Here is a 10,840-nt window from a genome sequence, read left to right on the forward strand (position 1 = left end):
TTCTTGATGTTGACAACAACAATGAAATTCAAGCATGCCTTTTCAGCCTATAATGAAAAAGAGCCACATTATACTTATACACCAGATCCTGAGCATTGGGAAAAGCTTAAGAAGGTTTGTCACCTGTTAGAAGTTTTCAATGATGCCACTCATGTCATTTCAGGTAGTGAATACCCTACTGCTAATTTTTATCTTGCTGAGGTTCATAGGGTGAAACAAGTGATTGATAAGGCAATAGATTCTCCTGACTTGTTCATGAATGAGATGGCAATACCTATGAAAGAAAAATTTGATAAGTGTTGGGGTGAATGCAATTTGTTGATGGCTATTGCAAGTATTTTGGACCCAAGAATCAAATTTGATGCTATTGAGATAAGTTTCCCCCTAATATATAAACCAGAAAGTGAGGCTACACAGGATGTGGAAAAAGTTAAAAATGCATAGAAGAATTATATCATATGGAATTGTGTAGAGAAGAGTCATTTTCTACATCTGGTGAAATGAATATTGATGGCACAACCTTGACAGATAAAGGAATGCAACGAATGTTGAACATGATTCGTCAAAGGCATTTAGTTCCTGCTACAAAATCAGAGTTGGAAACTTATCTTGCTGATGATCCTTACATTCCTTCTTCTGATTCTTCATAATTTTGTGCCTTAGAGTGGTGGAAGAACAATAGTACAAAATTTAAAGTTTTATCCAGGATGGCATCTAATATATTAGCTGTCCTTATCTCAAATCAGAGTCTACATTTAGTGCTAGGAGAAGAGTGATTGATGAATATCGTGCTAGATTGAATGAAGAATCTATTGAAAATCTTTTGTGTGGAGTGTACTAGCTTCGTCACAAATATGGGTTGAAAAGGAAACTAAAGGTATGAATATAATGTTACATAATTTATTTTTATATTTATATCATGTTAGTTGGATTTTGTATTGTACTAATTATTTAATTTAAATTAATTTGTTTATTATGCAGGAGCATATGAACAAGAGGATATTATATTGAGACCTTGATGCTGATGTTATTTGTTTAATTTTCATTTCATGGTCATATTGTTATCTTATAATATTTTGATACATTGTGTTATTAGTATTGAATTCCAGCGGGATGATTTTTTGTATTAAAAATTAGGTTTTATTTTAATTATGCGTAGGTTTTAAGCACAAGATGAGATCTTAATATTGATATTATTGTGTTATTCAATTTCGTTTCATGCTCATGCTACTATTTTGTAATATTTTAATATATTGTATTATCCATGTTAAATTCTAATAGTATTATTCGTTTGTAACAAAAATCATATTTTATTTTAATTATTCATAGATTTTAAGTAGGCTTTAAGCCTATTTAAAACATACAATTTGTAAATATATAAGCTTTGAAACCTCCCAAAAGCTTACGGACATGTTGGCTTCGGTAGGCTCAGAGCCTATTTATGGACTTTAAGGCCTACAACTTGTGAGTAGTGATAGAGGAGCATGGCATGATCAAGCATCAAAGGAAGACCAAAACACGGAGCGTGGAGCCCAAGCTAAAAGATGGAGATTACCTCCTCTTTTCCTTCCTTTTACGTTTTTGGTACCTATCCTTCTTCTTTTATCACATATTCCTTTCTTATCTCTTATATTTTCTGGTTCTTGCAATTCTGGTTGTGGAGATTACCATTTACTAACATTGTCTCTTGATTTTGTTGAGTTTCAATCAAGAATACTATAGGAGGCAAGTTTGAGTGGTAAAAGGCGAGAGTGTTATTACATCAATTTAAAAGCCAGATTTGAGTTAAACACGAGTGACACTACAATTTCTTGAGTGAAACGCGCGAGTAGAGTGGTAAGGTCCCTTCTTACTATTTCATTTCTCTTTGATCACACTAACGTTTCAATTTCAAGATGAGTGACAAAGAAGCCAATATGGAAGAATTCAACACAGATCCTAAGCTATTCATGAGAGCCATGAGAGATGAATTTCTCAAACTCAAGTTGGAGCTAGTGGAGCTAAAAGCATCCAAAGCAAGTAGTGGTGATGAGGAGGTGATTAGATCTGGTTCTTCATCCTCAAAGAATAGGAGCGGACCTGAAAAACGTGATTTGGACACCTATGACCCAAAGATCAATTACCCTACCTTCAAGGGTAATATAAATCCAGATGCATACCTTGATTGGGAGATGAAGTTTGAGTAAATCTTCAGAATGAATGATTGGCCAGAAGAAAAGAAGGTAAAAATTGCTTCATATCAATTTTCTGACTATGCTATTGTTTGGTGGGAAGATTTACAGCTTAAAAGGCGCCTTAAGGGCAAAGGACCACCTCATACATGGTCAAAGCTAAAGAAACTCATGCGCAACAAGTATGTCCCTAGTTACTACTACCGAGAGCTAAATAGAAAGTTACGACTGTTTGGCCAAGGCTCTATGACTGTAGATGAATATGTGCATGAACTTGACCTTCTTAAAATGCGAGCTGGAGTACAAGAAGGAGAAGAAGCAAGCATGACCAGAATCATTGATGGGTTAAGGCCTGAAATTAGAGACAAAGTTGAGATGTACACTTTTGTTGATAAAGAAGAGCTAGTGCATAAAGCCATCAAAGTTGAGAGGCGGTATAAAGAAAAACACTCCAAATCCTCATCTCATGGTTGGAGGGACTCTAGATCAGCATCCACGTGGAAGGATTCTAAGGCTAAAGATGTTGCAAAATTCACACCAAAAGCCAAGGAGGAATCCAAGCCCAAGATTGATGGCGGTAAGAAACTTGACTCTAAAACTTCTTCTACTGATAGAACCTCTTCTCTTCAATGTTTTAGATGTCATGGAAAAGGGCATATTGCTTCCCAATGTGCCAATAAGAGGGCCATGATTCTCAAAGATAATGGCGAGTATGACAGTGTGCATTCTAGCGATGAAAGTGATGATGACATGCCTTCTTTGGTGACTGATTCTGAATTGGAGATTGATGAAGCTGAACCTGTTAAGGGAGAAGCATTAGTGGCTAGAAGAGCCCTAAACATGCAACCAAAGGAAGATAAAGAGCAAGAGAAACGAGAGCTCATCTTCCACACTAGGTGCTTCATAAAGAATAAGGTATGTAGCATGGTTATTGATAGTGGTAGTGTTACCAATGTTGCTAGTACCTTACTTGTTGAAAAGTTGGATTTACCAACTATGAAGCATCCTAAGCCTTATAAATTGCAATGGTTGAATGATAGTGCTGAAGCTAAGGTTACTAAGCAAGTTTTGGTTTCTTTTTCTGTTGGCAACTACCATGCTGAAGTTTTATGTGATGTAGTCCCAATGCTTGCTGGACATCTTTTGCTTGGAAGACCATGGCAGTTTGATAGTAGAGCTCACCATGATGGTTACAAAAATTGTTATTCTGTACCTTTCAATGGGAAAATCATTGTATTGAAGCCTCTTAGGCCTAAAGAAGCTTATGATGACCAAGTGAGGATTGAGAAAGAATGCAAAAAAATAAGTGAGTGGAGTGAAAAAGAGAGAGTATAGAAAAAAGAAAAGAAAAGGAATGAATATGAGAAAAATGAACAAAAGAAAGAGAGTCTATTTGCTGGAAAAAGCGAGGTTAAGAGAGCATTATTGAGTGAGCGAGTCTTGGTGCTTGTGTGCAAGGATGCTTATTTTTCTACTAACCAACTTAACCCCTCTTTGCCTTCTAGTGTTGTGGCTTTGTTGCAGGAATTTGGTGACCTGTTCCTTGATGAAGTTCCCGATGGGCTTCCTCCCTTAAGAGGAATTGAGCATAGGATTGATTTCATCCCTGGAGCTTCTATACCTAATAAACCAGCTTATAGAGCCAATCCCGAAGAAACTAAAGAGATTCAACGCCAAGTTGATGAACTCATGAGGAAAGGCTTTGTAAGGGAAAGTTTGAGCCCATGTGCTGTTCCAATACTTCTAGTGCCCAAGAAAGATGGTTCATGGCGAATGTGTGTTGATTGTAGAGCCATCAACAAAATAACAGTTAAGTATCGCTACCCCATTCCTAGATTAGATGACATGTTGGATGAGTTGCATGGTGCTACTTTATTCTCTAAAATTGACCTAAAGAGTGGCTATCATCAAATTCGCATGAAAGAGGGAGATGAATGGAAAACAGCATTTAAAACTAAATTTGGATTGTATGAATGGTTAGTTATGCCTTTTGGGTTAACTAATGCACCTAGCACTTTCATGAGCTTGATGAATCATGTTTTTCGTTCATTTATTGGGAAGTTTGTGGTTGTCTACTTTCATGATATTCTTGTCTATAGTAGAACAATAGATGACCATGTTATTCACTTGCATGAGGTGTTTCGAACTCTTAAGGAGAATAGCTTATATGCTAATTTTCAGAAATGCTCCTTTTGCATGGATTCTGTTGTGTTCCTTGGTTTTGTTGTAGGTGCTCAAGGGATCCATGTGGATGAGGAAAAGGTGAAAGCTATAAGAGATTGGCCAACCCCAAAGAATGCCAATGAAGTCAGGAGTTTTCATGGACTAGCAAGTTTCTATAGGAGGTTTGTCAAAGATTTTTCAACTATTGCTGCACCTCTAAATGAGCTTGTTAAGAAGCATGTGACATTTAAATGGGGTGAAACACAAGAAACAGCTTTTAATACCTTGAAAGAGAAATTAACCAATGCACCACTTTTGGGTTTACCTGATTTTAATAAAGTTTTTGAAGTTGAATGTGATGCTTCTAGGATTGGTATTGGTGCTGTTCTAATGCAAGAGTCTAGGCCTATTGCCTACTTCAGTGAGAAATTAAGTAGAGCTTCTTTGAATTACTCTACTTATGACAAGGAACTCTATGCTTTAAAACGAACTTTAGAAACATGGCAGCATTATTTATGGCCTAAGGAGTTCATTATTCACTCTGATCATGAAAGTTTGAAGTTTCTAAAGTCTCAAGGTAAGCTTAACAAGAGGCATGCTGCGGGTTGGAATTCATAGAGACGTTTCCTTATGTGATCAAGCATAAGCAAGGTAAAGAGAATGTTGTTGCTGATGCTCTTTCTAGGAGGTATTCTCTTATCACTTCTCTTCATGCTAGATTACTTGGATTTGAATTATTGAAAGGGTTGTATGACTCTGATTGTGATTTTTCCAAAATTTGGCTTTCTTGTGAAAAGCATGGGGTGAATGACTTTTATAGATCTGATGGGTTTCTTTTTAAGAAAGATAAATTGTGCATTCCCAATTGCTCTATGCGTGAGCTGCTTGTAAAAGAAACTCATGGTGGTGGTTTGATGGGTCACTTTGGTGTTGACAAAACATTAGCTCTTTTGCATGAACACTTTTATTGGCCTGGTATGCGCAAAGATGTTGTGTCTGTTTGTGCTAAATGTGTGACATGTAGGCATGCAAAGTCTAAGGTTCAACCTCATGGTTTATATTCCCATCTACCTGTGCCTTCCCAAACTTGGGTAGATATTTCTATGGATTTTGTGTTGGGCTTGCCTAGGTCTCAATCTGGGAAAGATAGTATCTTTGTTGTAGTGGATAGATTTAGTAAAATGGCTCATTTTATTGCTTGTTCTAAAACAAATGATGCTGTGCATATTGCTGACTTGTTCTTCAAAGAAATTGTTAGATTGCATGGATTGCCTAAAACCATTGTGAGTGATAGGGATGTAAAGTTTCTTAGCCATTTTTGGAGGACCTTGTGGAGTAAGCTTGGAACTAAGTTGCTGTTTTCTACTGTGGCACATCCCCAAACGGATGGGCAAACCGAGGTCGTCAATAGAACACTCACTACCTTGTTACGTGCAATAATTCAAAAGAACTTGAAGAATTGGGTCAACTGCTTGCCTCATATTGAATTTGCATATAACAGGGCTATTCACTCTTCCACTTCTTTCTCTCCATTTGAGATTGTTTATGGCTTTAATCCTCTATCTCCTTTGGATATTCTGCCTTTGCCTTCTAGTGAACGAGCTAACCTTGATGGCAAGAAAAAGGCTGAGTTTGTGCAGGAATTACATGCTAAGGTGAGGGCCAACATCGAGAGAAAGAATGAGCAATATACAAAGCAAGCTAACAAAGGTCGTAGGAAGGTTGTCTTTGAGCCTGGAGATTGGGTTTGGGTATACTTGCAAAAGGAGAGGTTTCCAGAACAAAGAAAGTCTAAGTTGCAGCCAAGAGGAGATGGCCCTTTCCAAGTCTTGGAGCGAATCAATGATAATGCTTATAAAATAGATTTGCCTAGCTCCTATGGTAATGTAAGTGCTACATTTAATGTGACTGATTTATCTCTCTTTGATGCTGCAGATTCGAGGATGAATCCTTTTGAGCAGGGAGGGAATGATAGAGGAGCATGGCATGATCAAGCATCAAAGGAAGACCAAAACACGGAGCGTGGAGCCCAAGCTAAAAGATGGAAGTCCAATATTCTAAAAGAACCATTACAAGGCATTGCAGGCCCAATGACAAGAGCAAGGATTCTATGAAAGAGGCACTGAATTGTTTGATAAAAGATCTTAAAGAGTTAGAGCCCATTTATTTGGAAGAAGCATCCCTCAATCAGCGCATCAAGGGTCCAAACATGGTGATTATATTGCTAGAAGCCAAACAAGATGGTGTACAAGGCCCATGTGCAGTCCAGATTGAAGAATTCACTCAAAATACCATGTGACAAGCATGTGCCTTGGAGGGGGAGCATAAGTGACGTCCAAGAATATTCATGAAGCATCAAGAAGGCGTCTTTATGTATTAGTTATGGTTTAATTTCGTTTTTTTTAAGTTTCTATTTTTATTTGCATTAAATAAGGCCTTTTGGTCAAAGATTGCATAAGAATATTTTAGATAAGTTTCCTATTTTTAGGTAGCAGCCTTTTTCTTCAAGAAAAGATAATTTTCTATTTCCTTTAGCCTTAATTGGTGCCAACCAAGATAGTCAATCATCCTTAAGGCACATTTATGGCACTTATGACCTAGGGTTTTTTGATTCTAGATTGTTCTTTTGCTGCCTATACAAGGCTACGTTTTTTGTAATTGGGGATCAGATTTGAATGGATGAATTTTAGAGAATTTTATTTCTCTTGAGTGAGCTTTGCTTGCCGCCTCGTATTCTCGTGGGAATACTCGACTGTATCAAGGACTGATCATCCTTGTGGTGTCTCCATGGCTAGGATTGTAAGAGACAGGTTCTCTTAAGGTCCTACCTTCGATCGTTGGTCTAGTTTCCTAACTTGTTTCTAGCCGATCCGTATCCGTACCATATATCAAGTAGGCTTTTAAAAAGTTTCAACCTTAATCAGGCCTTTGAAAGACTCAGGCTTGAGCCTTAAAAAAAGCCTACATTCAGGCTCAGGTCTAGGCTCAGGCTTTAGATTATCATTACAGGCTCAAGCCTTAGATTATTATTACAGGCTCAGGCCTATTTCACCAAAATCTGGCTTGGCCTGATCTATTTCCATGTCTAAGTACAAGTAATCCAAGACGACCCTTCTCTGTGCAGAACCACCTATTTTCGCTGCCACACTTGCAAAAAGCCTAAGATCTTTCTGGATTCTCATGATCTGTCAAGTTCTCCTATTCATTTCATCAGCTTTGATAATAATCATAATAACAATACCACATTCTTAACCCAACCAAAGCACCCCGTTCTCCTGTCGTCTTTTCCTTGTCCTGTCAGAAATGTGGAGGAGTACTATAAGAAAAGCAAGCAATTACAGAACATTAATGATTATGTTCCTTCATCGTCATTATCCATTAATGATTGCGTTCTTTCTCCTGGTGAAGTTCTTCCTTTTGAATCTGATGGATGTGATCTCTTCGACTGTGTTTGATAATTCCTTTGAGATTTGATTGGTCACTACTTTGAAGCTTTTTTTTTTTCCACCCAAGTTGAATGTATTGCTAGTTGCAAGCTTCCCATCTTCTGAAACAAGTTATCCAGAGCTTTCGCTCCGCCAGTGAATAATATGTGCTCATGTATTTGATCTAAAGAGTTTGAATTTCGTTATTTATGTTATTTGTTATATTAGGTCGTCTTGTTATATGTTATTTTACTAGAGTTTAAGGAATAATGAATATTAGAATCTGGGCTATCTGGGCTACCTAAGTTCATTCGGATAGCTTTTTGTCTTTTTTTCAAAAAAAAGGGAATAGCTTAAACAAAATGCCTAACACATGCCCATTACCAAATTTTGATATATTGTTGTTCCCTATTTGCTATGGAATGATGTTTTGGTACGAAATCATGATTCCGAAATAAAAATGAAGGGTTAAGGTGTAATATTGGCCCTACTGAAAACAATATTGCTATGATTTTAGGCTTGCAGGACAAATTTGTTTCAAAAAAAAACTTTTGAATACCAAGAACTCTTGAGTCAAAACTTTTGAGGTAAATTTGTATCGTAACCCTAAAAATAAAAAATGCAATCGGATTAATGAGAATCTGGAATACTAAAATGGATCCTTATATATGTCTTGTGCCGTACGTTAATGGCAGCTGAAGAAGCTTTAGAAGCCACATCGACTGAGAAGAAAAGACATGACTGTAGCTAGCTTTTATTTTTAACTAAGCAAATTCATTTACATATTTTTTTTAATTTGCATTTGCATGTGTGTCTAAAATTTGAGGAGTATAGGGTTTAGATATGTAGAAGACCTCATCTCTACGAAAAATAATCATGCGCTTCCCTAAAATCCAAATTAACTGCAAAATTGTGCTTCTTGTAACAATTTATCAAACATTGATGAAAATCCAAATTCTGCACCTCATGAACCAACCAAGCTATAATTAAGGGTAGGGTCAGGCCAAGCAAATAACATTAGTACTCCCTCAGTTTTAAATATACACTACAAAATAAATATTATATTTAGGGCAAGTTTGGGCTGAACCAATTTTCTACATTTTCCTCGTCTGAAAATTGGGAAGGCTACAGGTACAAAGCGCGAATGGACCAATAGCCAATTTGGGTCAATCATCATCCTTCACCTTTTGGTGGTTGGTCAAAGGGACCAACATCAGCTTCAAAAGTATGAGAGAATGTCATGATGAAAGGATAGTACAATTGTTAGATTCTTCATAGGAAAAAATTCAACTAAATTTGCATATTCTTCCTCCGTTAACCATGACTATAGAAGGGACTTGAACCTAGAGAATTGGAACTGGAAGTGGAGGCCCAAATTTAACTTGTTTTGTTAGATTGAGAGAATAATGCCGCCGCCGTTATTGAGACCGAGACAAAGACACAGACGGCGCTTTGCTTTATCAAAGCTGAAATTTCTATTCACAAAGTGCCATCTTCGTCTCCCCTTCAAACGAAAACCCATCATCTCATATTCAAACTAGATTGCAGTGGTTTGATTTTGGTTTGTGTTTCCAGTGAAGGTGGTTCTTGACTTCCATAGATCGGAGTGTTCGACTAACACGCGGTTCAGTCTTTTTTCCTCCCTTTTATTTAAAAAAAAAACTATGGGTATTTTAGTCTTTTCGTAATATAAATATATAAATTAAATAAAAATCAATTTGTCAATAATTCCATCAACATATACCAAACACACTTTAAAGGGGCCATAAGCTAGGGTGTTACTCTATGTATTATGAGTCTTGCATTAGAAACCTTGTATTAAAAAAAAAAGTGAGATTTATAAATTCTTTTTTGGAATGAGCTTTTCTTTTAAATTTGTGTTCAAACTATTAATGCTTTTATTGACATTTGAAGGTCAATGCGCCAAGAAAGCTACCAATTGAGGGTTTTATTTTTCGAATAAAAAATTATTGGATATCATTACCAACAAAACAAGGTTTCAACAAAGCCTATTAGTTGCCTCAAAATAATACTTACAGATTCCATAAAGTCACAATAGCGATTTTCCTTCCTAAACCCCTTGTTCCAGCACAAAAGTGAGACCATTTAAAATACCAAGAAATTCCGCAACCATAGGTGGAACAGTCACAACCTCAATTACAACTGAGGTTTTGGTCAGGACTTTTTAAAACTTACACGTAAAAGAGTCAGTTTTTTTTTTTTTCCCCTTCCCAAATGAACTACAGCAGGGTTCTGTACTTGCATGTGCATGGATGTTTGGAGTTTTTTGTTGCTTAGCTAAATTAAGGCGCGTTCCAATAAGATTTATCTCTTATACTATACTCTATTTAATTCAAAATATAAGATAAATTTTGTTAGAGAGTCAGTCTGGATTATTTTTATAAGATAATATTTACTTTTGTCTAAATATTTAATAAGTTTTTTTCTAATTTTTTTCACCATATATTCTCTTTCCTTTTTGATTCATTATTGCACCTTTTACTTTTTCTCCTCATTAATAGGGGTATATTTAGAGTAAAAAATACATGCATTCCATATTTACTGTTTTAAACTAATTTTAAATAATTTCTTGATAAACATAAATAGATAAAATTTATTTTATATTTTGAATTAGAGGGAGCATATATTGATGATATATTTGAAGTATTTTGGCCAGAGACAGTGCAAACTTGTGAGACTTTAGTGTGATTCCCCATATTCTTTTCACATCTCTGGGCAAGCGGATCTAATGTCTCCTAAAACCACGAAGGTACATTATATATACATTTCACAGAACGACAAGCATCTCTTAACTAATTAATCATTAATTAATTAAAACCCCCTTATGCATAGAGAAGGAGGATATGTTACAACTCAATGTACATATTTTAAGACATGAATATTTGATAAAACAATTTTCTCATCATAGTATATGACATGGCACTGCCATCAAAGTGAAGCCACAAAACAAAGATAAACTCCCCCTAGTCCTAGTCCTTAGCTCGAGCTCTTCTAAAACGAATTCTTGGTCTTTTTCATAAGACTTTTTAACAGTTTCAATGAGCATTAAATTTTTTTTCA

At 36.1% G+C, this 10,840-nt stretch overlaps 1 pseudogene; it reads left to right on the forward strand.

Moving 5' to 3' along the window:
• Window positions 1–1,895: 1,895 nt before the first annotated feature.
• LOC114738126 (uncharacterized) lies at window positions 1,896–7,789 on the forward strand (annotated as a pseudogene).
• The last annotated feature ends 3,051 nt before the right edge of the window (window positions 7,790–10,840 follow it).

The sequence above is a fragment of the Neltuma alba genome, unplaced genomic scaffold, assembly GCF_004799145.2.
Source record: "Neltuma alba isolate B1F8T4 unplaced genomic scaffold, ASM479914v2 tig00013535_pilon, whole genome shotgun sequence".
Classification (NCBI taxonomy): domain Eukaryota; kingdom Viridiplantae; phylum Streptophyta; class Magnoliopsida; order Fabales; family Fabaceae; genus Neltuma; species Neltuma alba.